This window comes from Bombina bombina, chromosome 5 (assembly GCF_027579735.1).
Source record: "Bombina bombina isolate aBomBom1 chromosome 5, aBomBom1.pri, whole genome shotgun sequence".
Lineage (NCBI taxonomy): Eukaryota > Metazoa > Chordata > Amphibia > Anura > Bombinatoridae > Bombina > Bombina bombina.
The window spans coordinates 890,341,380-890,354,350 of NC_069503.1; positions in this window are offsets into that span (position 1 = coordinate 890,341,380).

Below are 12,971 nucleotides of genomic sequence, written 5' to 3' on the forward strand. Positions count from 1 at the left end.
TAGTAGTTTACATGTTTGCACTAGACTAGATATGTTTTTATATTGTTTGTCTAGTAAGGATATTTAATCAATGTATGTCTAAGTAGACATTTTTATATATGACCGGTCATATTAACTGTGAATATATGTTTGTAATAAATATTTAACATTTTACATTCTTATACCTCTATAAGTAATATTTTTTTTAATCCAATATTTTTGTAATTCCAATCGATTTATATTATATATTGACTTATACTACACCCTTTAGCTGTCATATACTATCATCTACTGTTCATAAAAATTACCCCTCTTAGTCATTTTGTAATTCAGATAGAATGGAATGCCTTAGTAAAAAAAGGCAAATTTCATGCAGGCATGATGCATGCAAGAAGCATGGTTTGGAATGGGAGCCATATTATTTGTGTTTCCATCTTACATAAAAATATTGCTTCACCTCATTTACTTTACTGTATTTTTATGTTATGTTGTAGGATTAACCCCACTATATACATTTGGTATTTATTAGTCAAATCTCCATGATGAATGTTGTGCTGCATCTTTCAGTTGTGTTAAGTTTATGACCACTAGATGGTGCTAAATTACTATTCTAAACAGGTTCAACACTTGTATATAGGGGATACAAATCTAATAGATAGAATGAGCACACATTGAAACTCAGTGAAGTTGAGATATAGGAGGAATGGAACTTATATAAGCAAATTACCTAATGATTTACAGCCTTAATGTGTAACTACTTTAAAATGTGGAATATTTGGAACTTTGATCACAAATAAAATGTATTTTACAATATTGCAGCCCAAAATGTTTAACTTAGTTACTAGATCATTCATATAATTTTTGAATTTGATGATGTCATACAAATTAACAAAATAAATCTGTTGTAGTATCCAAGCTGATTCATCGTTTTCATTAGCATTTGAGTTTTAGAGGAAAAAATGTAAATAGAATTTTTATACTGTACCTTATTATTGTTGTGTTTTTAGTAAGTTATCCTTTGTTTTATTTATTAATGTTTTTATCTTTTTTATTTTAAAAACATTTACATTCTTACTTATAAACAAATACAAATTGTGAAATGTTACTGTGCAAAGTGTGTGTGTGAGAAATGTATTTTTCTTTTTCAAAAAGAATAAAATATTAATAGTAATTTTGTATATGGACAGTTCAGTCACATGTCTTGTTTTTCCCAGCACAGTCACATTTTTTGCTTCCTCACCCTGTGTATTGAAGGGACACTCCATCCAAAATTGGAATTCACATGAATGCATTTCACTTTTGAAAAGAAAAGAAGCATTTTTGTAAGATACATGTATTAGCAAAAATGCTTCTAATAAAAGCTTTAGCTGTTTGAAAATTGAATTTAAGTATGCACCCTGCACCAGTATTTTAAACACAGCACATACTCAGAGACCCCAAGGGAGCTTGCACCATCTGGTAATAACTCAATTTGTTAATTGCAGACATGATACAAGCCCCACTTGTGTTCTGATCAGCTGCAGTATTTAAATGCTGGTGCACTGAGAATATCTAACTATGCCTCAGATACGCCTGCAGAGAAAAATACTAACACTACAATATTGATAACTTTTACTAGAATCATTTTTGCCAGTATATGTATATTGCATGTATGTTTGTCAAAGATGTAATTCATCTCGGTGCACTTTTGACTGGAATGTCCCTTGAAGTCTGTCCTTTGTTCAGTTCAAAGCTGTTTTTTGTCTGGTGGCGCTGTGTCTCCCAGGGACCCAAGCTGTATAATTGTCTATTTTTCTTTCCAGCTACTTTCAGCTTAAAAAGACAATAAACAAAATAGTATAGTACCATAACACAACCAGTAAAGCTGAATGGAAAATATTCACAAGGTTCCAAGTACTCAACTTCTTTTTTTTTCAAAAGCACCAGCGAAACAGCAACCAAGTACAGCTCGTAAATATATTTAAAACAGTAATTTTGAAAGGCTCTACACATTTTGGTACATATTGCCTTTATCAAGAGCAAATCATCCATAAAATAGCATATAAAATAAGTCATGCTAACCTAGCCTAGAGCATTTCTATATATAATGACTACGCCCTGCCTACCTGTCTTCTGTCACACCTATTCCACACGTGTCTGGAGATGGTTTATATCAGTTCAGCCTGTATTTAGTTTAATAATATTTTGTGCAGTATAGTAGTCCCACCACAGAGGTCGCTGTCACTTTTTTTTTGGCCTTCAGGCTCGCCAGAAACAGGAGTTAAGAAGCAGTGGTCTTAAGACCGCTGCTCCTTAACTCATACATCGCCTCTGAGGCGGCGTATAGCAATCCGCCTGATCATGTTCGATCGGCTGATTGACACCCCATGCTAGCGGCCGATTCACAAGAACTGCTAGTGCAATGATAAATGCTGATAGCGCATGCTGTCAGCATTTATCGATGTGCGGCGGACATGGTTTGCTATAGCGGATCATGTCCATCCGCACAATGATAAATGGACCCCTAGGAGTGATGAAGCTATACATCTGAATAGCAGAGTATAACCATATATTTTGCTAATGTCAAATGGGTACTCACATATTCACCAAGCACACCAATGTGCTGGCAGATGCAGACTGACAGATTTATAGCAGGTGTGTCAGCTCACCCCACTGTGGTTCTCCCAATGAGCAGGATCCAGGTGCAGGGAAGTGCCAATAATGGTACTCCAATAGGAACTCAATAACCACAGGCAGGTAAGGTCTTTCCACTCAATTTGGATTTTTGTAAAATATGGTATTTATTAAAAAGGTTTAAAAACAAATACAAAAGTGGAATAAGGGTATCCAAATGTCCCCCTATACATGTAACGCATTTCTCGGTGTCCAGGTGCAGGGAAGTGCCAATAATGGTACTCCAATAGGAACTCAATAATCACAGGCAGGTGAAGTCTTTCCACTCAATTTGGATTTTTGTAAAATATGGTATTTATTAAAAAGGTTTAAAAACAAATACAAAAGTGGAATAAGGGTATCCAAATGTCCCCCTATACATGCAATGCGTTTCTCGGCATCCAGGTGCAGGGAAGTGCCAATAATGGTACTCCAATAGGAACTTCCAGGTGCAGGGAAGTGCCAATAATGGTACTCCAATAGGAACTTCCAGGTGCAGGGAAGTGCCAATAATGATACTCCAATAGAGAAACACGTTTCATGTATAGGGGGACATTTGGATACCCTTATTCCACTTTTGTATTTGTTTTTAAACCTTTTTAATAAATACCTTATTTTACACAAATCCAAATTGAGTGGAAAGACCTTTCCTGCCTGTGATTATTGAGTTCCTATTGGAGTACCATTATTGGCACTTCCCTGCACCTGGGTCCTGCTCATTGGGAGAACCACAGTGGGGTGAGCTGACACACCTGCTATAAATTTGTCAGTCTGCATCTACCAGCACATTGGTGTGCTTGGTGAATATGTGAGTACCCATTTGACATTAGCAAAATATATGGTTATACTCTGATTGATCTGCACATGTAGTGCCTTCTATCTATGCTTTATATCCATTGCAGCACACTGAAAATCCCAGCTGTGGGTGAGCTGTTACATAATTCTACAGCCTGCACCTACTAGCACATTGGTGTGCTCTATTAATATGTGAGTACCCATTTGGCCTATATTATATCGAGTTCATATTTGTGTTTGATGATCCTGCACATGAGGCGCCCCTCTGTTCTTCTTTATATTCTACAGCTTTAACCTGGATCAATCGGTGAGGAGGAGGCAGCCAACATACGAAAATTTATTTTAAAGAAGATTCTCCTATATCCAAGAAGTATATTTTGTTCACTTGGGACATTTCTTTGTAAAATCTGTATGTATACTTAATATGGTTATTTGTATATTATACATTGTATCAGACATACTGTATACTGCTAACTATTAAGCAGTTTTACTCTTTTACAAGCTGCCCCTTAGATTGTATTATATTAACATCTGAATAGCGTTGCTCAGTTTGGAACATGTGTAATTTACTCTATTTATACACAGGCTTTTCATAACAGGAACTTAGACATCAGGCTCTTTATTTGCTTGAACTGGAATTCAAAGAACATACCAAAAAAATAAGAAAATTTAAAAAATCCAGATTTACTGGGGATTTTCTGGCCCTATGAACCTACTGCCCACAATCACTGCTGCAGCAATGATCAAAAATGACTATTTACTTGAGATGCATATTCTTCACGAAAATCAGATTTTTGTTGCATTTTAATGAAATGAAAATCTAAATGAATGCACCAACGAAAATAAAGAAAACAAAAAAGTATTGACATAAATCTTCAGTATTCATTTGTTTCCTATATATTTTTTAAGCAGATAATACTTACCTTAGCATGTTCTTCATGCTCTCCATAGCACATTACGGTACAGTTTTGTAGCTACAGTTGAACTTGTAAATGTTTAACAAAAATTCAGTTTTTGTTTCTTTTTAAACAAAGCAAATAACAAATATTGCAGCCACCGAATATTCAGGGAAACAACATTTTCTTGGCTGCACATGTCTACTATTTACCTCATAAAATGCAACCTACTTGTGAAGCTTTCAATAGTGTTTTAGCAAAAGTAAAACATAAAAAACAAATCCTCAGAATATCTACATATGTTGTTTTCCATACCAGCAGCCCCAACACAGTAGTCAGCAGGTTAAATGAGCTTGTTTGGGTGGGGGTCTATGTGAGTGGGCGGAGCTATGCAAATCGTAAATGGGCTTGGCTCTGCTGCAAAGTGTTCAAATGTTAGCAACTATAGGTTTCAAAAATAAATTAATGAGGTAAATTTATTAAATATGATACATTTATAGGTGTTTTGTGGTTTTACTGATCTTGAGTACAGACTAGAAATACTGACTGACAGAGTGAACTCAAAACTCTGCATGTTTACACACCTCTTTCATTTTTAGTAAATACCCTGTTTATCAATATTATTTTCTTTAATTAATTTAAAATTAATACTCAACATATATGCTGCAGCAGGAAACAGGACTAGATGTTTGTTAGCTAAGGATAGAAGTTAACATTAAGGAGTGAACAGACAGATGTGAAATTCTTTGAAGATCTGCAACTGCTTATAAATAGTTTTTCCAGTCAGAGTGGCATTCTTTGTGATGCTCTTCACATTTATTGGTCTGATTGTATCCTGCACTGTGGAAATAATTTCACTGGATTCACCTTTGCTAAGTAATTTATGTTGTGTGTAATTGTATTAACTGATTTACCTAATTGCCTTACTGTTCATGCATATTTACTCCTCTCTTATAACGCAGTGCATAATACATTATACAGGTAAACCTCACTTTACAGCGCTTGACTTTACAGCGCTTCGCTAATACAGCACTTTGTGGAGCTGAAGTTCACCCTCCAAAGATTTTGAAACAGTGCTGTAATCCTCGTGAGATTGCGAGAAAAGTGACTGGCTCCATTTTGTTATGCGCAGTTCACTCTGTTTACATCATTACAGTGCAATCTGTGTCTCAGTGCTATAGTCTGGCAAATTTTATTACAGTCATTGTGACTATTTTACAGGTACAGTATTTATTGAATACTAACTGAATACTGTGCTGTGCTAGTGGTAAACTAAACATAGCACTATTGCACCCTTAATATATGTTAGTTTGAACATGTTTTCAAGTTTTTAAACACACTGGCAAGTGAAAAGAAAGCTAAACTGCCTTGTTTCACTTTAAGGCGGTTTTCACTTTACAGCGGGGCTCCGGTACCTAACCCGCTGTATGAGCGGGGTATACCTGTACATATATATCATACATGTGAATGTTCCTAAAGGCAACATTTAAAAGCAAAAGGAATATGTTCTGATAATGTGATAGCAGATTAATATCCATGTCTGAGGATCCATACATTCCGGACACAGTCAGTACCTATTCATGTATGTAGACAATGGTATCTAGCATAAACCACAATGACTGGCATACACAGATAAACTATAATAATATTGCATATTTACACTCGCATATAAATGAGGTCCATCATACCTTGTTGCCATCGTATGGCAAAAAAAATTAATAATAATGTACATACAATGGCCCCTTTTGTCCTTGCCTTATCTTTTGTCAATAATTCTTTTCATCTTTAAAATGAAAACATGTCTGTGAAATCATTATGCCGATGCATATCTCATCTATTTCAAGGCTATTGAAACAAAAACAAAAAAGTAATTAACAAGAATATTGTAAACATACATTTTCCAGGTATTCAGTCTTAGGGCAGGAAAAGAGAACATACCCCCATTGTTTCTTTGTATAAATATTCTGATAATGTGAGACTCGGTTACAATCCATTGAAAAAGCTGAGCAAAAACACTGTATGCTTATTCAGATGAGTGATTCTTGACTTGATTTTCTATTTATTATTATTATTATCGGTTATTTGTAGAGCGCCAATAGATTCCGCAGCGCTGGCCAATACAATGCAACAGAAGTGCTCTTGTTTAATTTAGTAAAGCATGCCAGGTTACATTTGGATTTAGTATTGATGACGACTGCCTAATGTTCCTAAATTTAAGGGCACTAAGATTCTAGCACAACTTCAACAGGATCATTGCTTCTCACCAAGCTTTTGTTTTACCTCCTGCACCAGCAGCTTTTGTCAGAGCTGTTATCTTATTTTAACCCTTTACAGGTGCTGGTTGGTCAAGATCCACATTTTCATAGTGGGCTCCGCCATCTTGCAACCTGTGACAGAAGTGGTGAAGATTCACAGATCCGGGATGTTGCCAGCTTTTTCACAGCTGTATTGTGTGCTGTAAGTTAGCACACACAATACAAAGTGGGAGGTTGACATTTTTGCAGATTTTACACAGTTTCTAAGGTGCATGACATATATACTGTATATAAAAAGACCACATCAACAATATACAACCACTACAAAAATGTAAAGCTCCCACTCTGTATTATCCACTCTAACAGGAAGTGCACAATACTTCTGACAAGAAGTCAGCAATGTCCCTGGTCTGTAAATGTGCACTTCTGTCACAGAGTGCAACGATACCTAAGTTCAAAGACAGAAGCGCCCAGCATGAAGATGTGCAGCTTGAACAAATTACACCAGTAACGGATTAAAAATAAGAGAACAACTTTGAAAAGAGTTGGAGGCACAGGAATAAAAACAATAGCATAGTGAATAGTAAACATGCTTCTATAGTTGCACCCTTCCATTAAATGTCCCTTTAACCAATATTATCAATTTGATGTGTGTGCATTTAGCACTTTTATGTAGTGTGTGTGTATATATATATATATATATATATATATATATAAAAATCGAATAATACAGACCAGCACTCCCAACACGTTATACAGCTTCAAGGGTGCACTTTAACATAAGCATATAGTCCCAAATCCAATAAGCAATAATCTAATTTTATTGGTGACGTTTCGGGTGTGTGCCCCTTCCTCAGACCATAAAAACCAGAATAAAAATTACATTAACTTATCCCCTTAAATATCATCTAACACCGTGCAGCTATGTCCAGGTTGCAATGCCAATGGCGTTCCGGTGACCCAACTGCGCATGCACCCTCAGCCTACCACGGCAACACCCCATGTGTGAGTAAATACACAAGTTCTATCAATAAGTATCATCAGACGCATCAATTAATTTAGAAAACATAGCATTATCTCTCTCTAAACATTGTACATTATTGTTAATATACCACAATAGTCTGGATAACATGCTAGCCATGCTGATAGCTCAGTATGTCATACTCCTGTTTTTGTATGCAAAAATCACTACAATACATAGGTTGCCTCTTATCTATATACAGGACTTATAGCATCTTACACAATAGAATACCTCAGTTAGAAAATACATATTAAATAAGACTTACATGTCTACTGATATTATCTAGTTTAAAAATTACAAGCTATAGCCTAATATACCACTATGCTTTCTGTAGTCCATACTCATCATCATAGGTCATCATCTAGTCATCTAATCATAACCCACTCATACTGACATATGTATCTAATCAATCCTGCAAAAAATATGGAACATTTCACCCATTAATTCAATAACAGTCATAAACTTCCTCACTACTACCTCCATGGCTGAGTAAGACAACAACAATATATCATATAGAACAAAACACATCTATTATGTCGCTGCTAAGCAGGAAGCTCATGGTAAATAAGGCAAATTGATTGTATCAGCATTAATACTAAAGGAAACATTGTAGATCCATATTGGTATTCAAACCCCTGGGTATCAGAGTTTGAAGTGTTAAAATCCACCTGCTCTCTTTCTGTAATAGAAGACGTGCTCTATCCCCACCCCTCGGCAGCAGGGGGACATGATCAATTATCATGTATTTCAATTCAGAGGCAGAGGCATTTACTTATCAAGCCGTCAACTTACTTGCATTCGACGGCACCAATACGCTCGCCTAAGATCGCCTAACATTGCTGCCGCGGACCTGAATACATTCTCCAAAGTTACCAAAAAAGCTGTCAAAAAGCCGTGCACCGAGTACGGTGCGATGAGCAGCGGACTGTTGTTAACTAACAGTCATCGATCTCGCTGCTCTTCGGCTTTTTCACAGCTTTATTGGTACCCTGTCACTAAACACCAACACTATACTATACTGTTTACCCCCTATACCGCCACTCCCGGAGTCCACCGCAACTCTAATAAATGTATTAACCCCTAAACCGCCACTCACGGACCCCTCGGTAACTAAATAAAGTGTTTAACCCCTAAACCGCAGCTTCCGGAGCCCACTGCCACCTACATTATACTTATTAACCCTAATCTTCCGCCCACTACACCGCCGCCACCTACATTATACTTATTAACCCCTAATCTGTCACCCCCTACATTATATTTATTAACCCCTAATCTGCCGCTCCTACACCGCCACCACCTACATTATATTTATTAACCCCTAATCTGCCCCCCTACACCACCGCCACCTACATTATACTTATTAACCCCTAATCTGCCCCACCTACACCACCGCCACCTACATTATAATTATTAACCAGAATCTGCCCCCCCTACATCGCCGCCACCTACCTACATTTATTAACCCCTAATCTGCCGCCCCCAACGTCACCACCACTATATTACATTTTTTAACCCATAAACCTAAGTCTAACCCTAACCCTAACACCCCCTAACTTAAATATAATTTAAATAAATCTAAATAAATATTCCTATCATTAACTAAATTATTCCTATTTAAAACTTAATACTTACCTGTAAAATAAACCCTAAACTAGCTACAATAAAACAAATAGTTACATTGTATCTAGCTTAGGGTTTATTTTTATTTTACAGGCAAGTTTGTATTTATTTTAACTAGGTAGAATAGTTAATAAATAGTTATTAACTATTTAATAACTACCTAGCTAAAATAAATACAAATTGACCTGTAAAATAAAACCTAACCTAAGTTACAATTACACCTAACACTACACTATAATTAAATTAATTCCCTAAATTAAATACAATTAAATCAAATTATCTAAAGTACAAAAAACCCCCACTAACTTACAGAAGATAATAAACAAATTACAAGATTTTTTTAATTACACCTAATCTAATCCCCCTAACAAAATAAAAAATCCCCCCAAAATAAAAAAAAACCCTACCCTACACTAAATTACAAATAGCCCTTAAAAGGGGCATTGCCCCAAAGTAATCAGCTCTTTTACCTGTAAAAAAAAGTACAAATGCCCCCCCAACATTAAAACCCACCACCCACACAACCAACCCTACTCTAAAACCCACCTAATCCTCCCTTAAAAAAACCTAACACTAACCCCTTGAAGATCACCTTACCATGAGAAGTCACTAAATTACAGAAAATAATAAACAAATTACAAGATTTTTAAACTAATTACACCTAATCTAATCCCCTGAACAAAATAAAAAAGCCCCCCCAAAATAAAAAAAAAGCTCTATCCTACACTAAATTACAAATAGCCCTTAAAAGGGTCTTTTGCGGGGCATTGCCCGTGCCCTTACCGTGAGAAGTCTTCACCCAACCAGGCCAAAGTCCTCAACGAAGCCGGCAGAAGTGGTTCTCCAGACGGGAAGAAGTGGTCCTCCAGATGGGCAGAAGTCTCCATCCAGACAGCATCTTCTATCTTCATCCATCCGGCGCGGAGCGGCTCCATCTTCTAGACATCTGACGCCGAGCATCCTCTTCATCCGACGTCTTCTTGAACAATGACGGTTCCTTTAAGTGAAGTCATCCAAGATGGCTTCCCTTCAATTCCGATTGGCTGATAGAATTCTATCAGCGAATAGGAATTAAGGTAGAAAAAATCCTATTAGCTGATACGATCAGCCAATAGGATTGAACTTCAATCCTATTGGCTGATCCAATCAGCCAATAGGATTGAGCTTGCATTCTATTGGCTGATAAGATCTTGGATGACATCACTTAAAGGAACCGTCATTGTTCAAGAAGACGTCGGATGAAGAGGATGCTCCGCGTCGGATGTCTAGAAGATGGAGCCGCTCCGCGCCGGATGGATGAAGATAGAAGATGCCGTCTGGATAAAGACTTCTGCATGTCTGGAGGACCACTTCTGCCCGTCTGGAGGACCACTTCTGCCGGCTTTGTTGAGGACTTCAGCCCGGTTGGGTGAAGACTTCTCACGGTAAGGGCACGGGCAATGCCCCGCAAAAGACCCTTTTAAGGGCTATTTGTAATTTAGTGTAGGGTAGAGCTTTTTTTATTTTGGGGGGGCTTTTTATTTTGTTAGGGGGATTAGATTAGGTGTAATTAGTTTAAAAATCTTGTAATTTGTTTATTATTTTCTGTAATTTAGTGTTTGGTTTTTTTGTACTTTAGATAATTTTATTTAATTGTATTTCATTGTATTTAGTTTAGGGAGTTTATTTAATTATAGTGTAGTGTTAGGTGTAATTGTAACTTAGGTTAGGTTTTATTTTACAGGTATATTTGTATTTGTTTTAACTAGGAAGTTATTAAATAGTTAACAACTATTTAATAACTATTGTACCTAGTTAAAATAAATACAAACTTGCCTGTAAAATAAAAAATAAACCCTAATCTAGCTACAATGTATACAATGTTTAAATAGGAATAATTTATTTAATGATAGGAATATTTATTTAGATCTATTTAAATTATATTTAAGTTAGGGGGTGTTAGGGTTAGACTTAGGTTTAGGGGTTAATAAATGTAATATAGTGGCAGCGGTGTAGGGGGTGCAGATTAGGGATTAATAACTTTATGTAGGTGGCAGCGGTGTCGGGGCGGCAGATTAGGGATTAATAAGTATAATGTAGGTGGCGGCGGTGCAGGGGGGGCAGATTAGGGGTTAATAAGTATAATGTAGGTGGCGGCAGTGGCGGGCAGCAGATTAGGGGTTAATAAGTATAATGTAGGTGGCGGCAGTGTAGGGGGCGGCAGATTAGGGGTTATTAAGTATAATGTAGGTGGCGGCAGTATAGGGGGGCAGATTAGGGGTTAATAAGTATAATGTAGGTGGCAGCGGTGTAGGGGGGGCAGATTAGGGGTGTTTAGATTTGGGGGACAGGTTAGGGTGTTAGGTGTAAACGTTACCATAAGAATCAATGGGATATCGGGCAGCAGTGAACATATTTCAGACTCCCATTGATTCCTATGGCATCCGCCACCTCCAGAGCAGCAGATTGAAAACCAGGTGCGCTGTGCCGGAATAGTGGCTAGCGTACCTGGTAGAAATTTTGATAACTAGCAAAAGTAGTCAGATTGTGCCGAATTTGTCTTCGGAACATCTGTAATGACGTAAGCATCGATCTGTTTCAGACTGAGTCCGGCGGATCGTATGTTACGTCACAAAATTCTACTTTTCCCGGTCTGTAGCGTTTGATAACTAAGGGGAATCAGGCTCACCAGAAATACGCTGCGGAATTCCAGCGTATTTGCGGTTGACGGCTTGATAAGTAGATGCCAGAGTGGCTGTCAGAAAGTGTTTGGCGACTGGCTGGTCTGCTTTACCTGATTCCAAGGCATTTCTAATAGCACATCTATGATTGGCCATGCGTGTTTTCAAGTCATTGTTGGTCTTACCAACATAGTATCTGCCACAGCTACAGTGGAGCAAGTAGATGATAAATCTAGTTGTACAGGTAAGTCGAAATCTGATATTAAACCTCTTGTTTGTCCAGGGCTGCGTAAAGAATTTACCTTGTGTCAAACCATTGCAGGTAGTGCACCCACTGCATCTATAGCATCTCACTTTCGTGGTGCCCAGCCATGTTCCAGAATTATAGCTAGGTTTGAAGTTTGGTCTCATCAAAAGATCCCGCAGTGATCTTCCTCTTTTGTAACCAATTCTTGGTGTTGCATACTTTTGTAGTGGCAGATTCTTATTACTCTTCACAGTTTCCCAATTCCTCTTTAATATTCCTGGGGCCTCCCATTTATCAGGAGTGAATGTAGTCACAAATGTCAGTCTCCCCTCATCCTGTGTGGTTGGCAAGTTCTTTTTCAATGCCTCCTCCTGTGGCATATCAGCGAGTTCTTTGATCATGGTTCTTAAGGTCTTTTCATGGTAACCCCTGGCTCTGAATCTTTCATTCATATTTAACAGTTGTTCTTCTTTCAGGGTACTTGTTGAATTATTTCTGATGACTCTTTTCAACGGGTAAAGCCTGTTTCAAAGCTGACGGGTGGCAGTTGTCGGCTCTCAGAATAGAATTTCTGTCTGTTTCTTTACTAAATAAGGTTGTTTCCAGATGATGTCCATTCTTAAATATTCTGAGTTCCAAAAAGTCAATGCTAGACATAGAGGTAGTCTTCTTAAAGTTTAGGTTATCCATAGTGAGATTTAAAGTAGAGAACCACTCATCCAACTCAACCTGTGTCCCTGACCAGATCAGGAACAAATCATCTGTGTAGTGTTTGAACAATCTGATCCTTGTATCTTTGAAGCAGTCAGTCATATGTTCTTTAAATTCAGACATGTAAATGTTAGC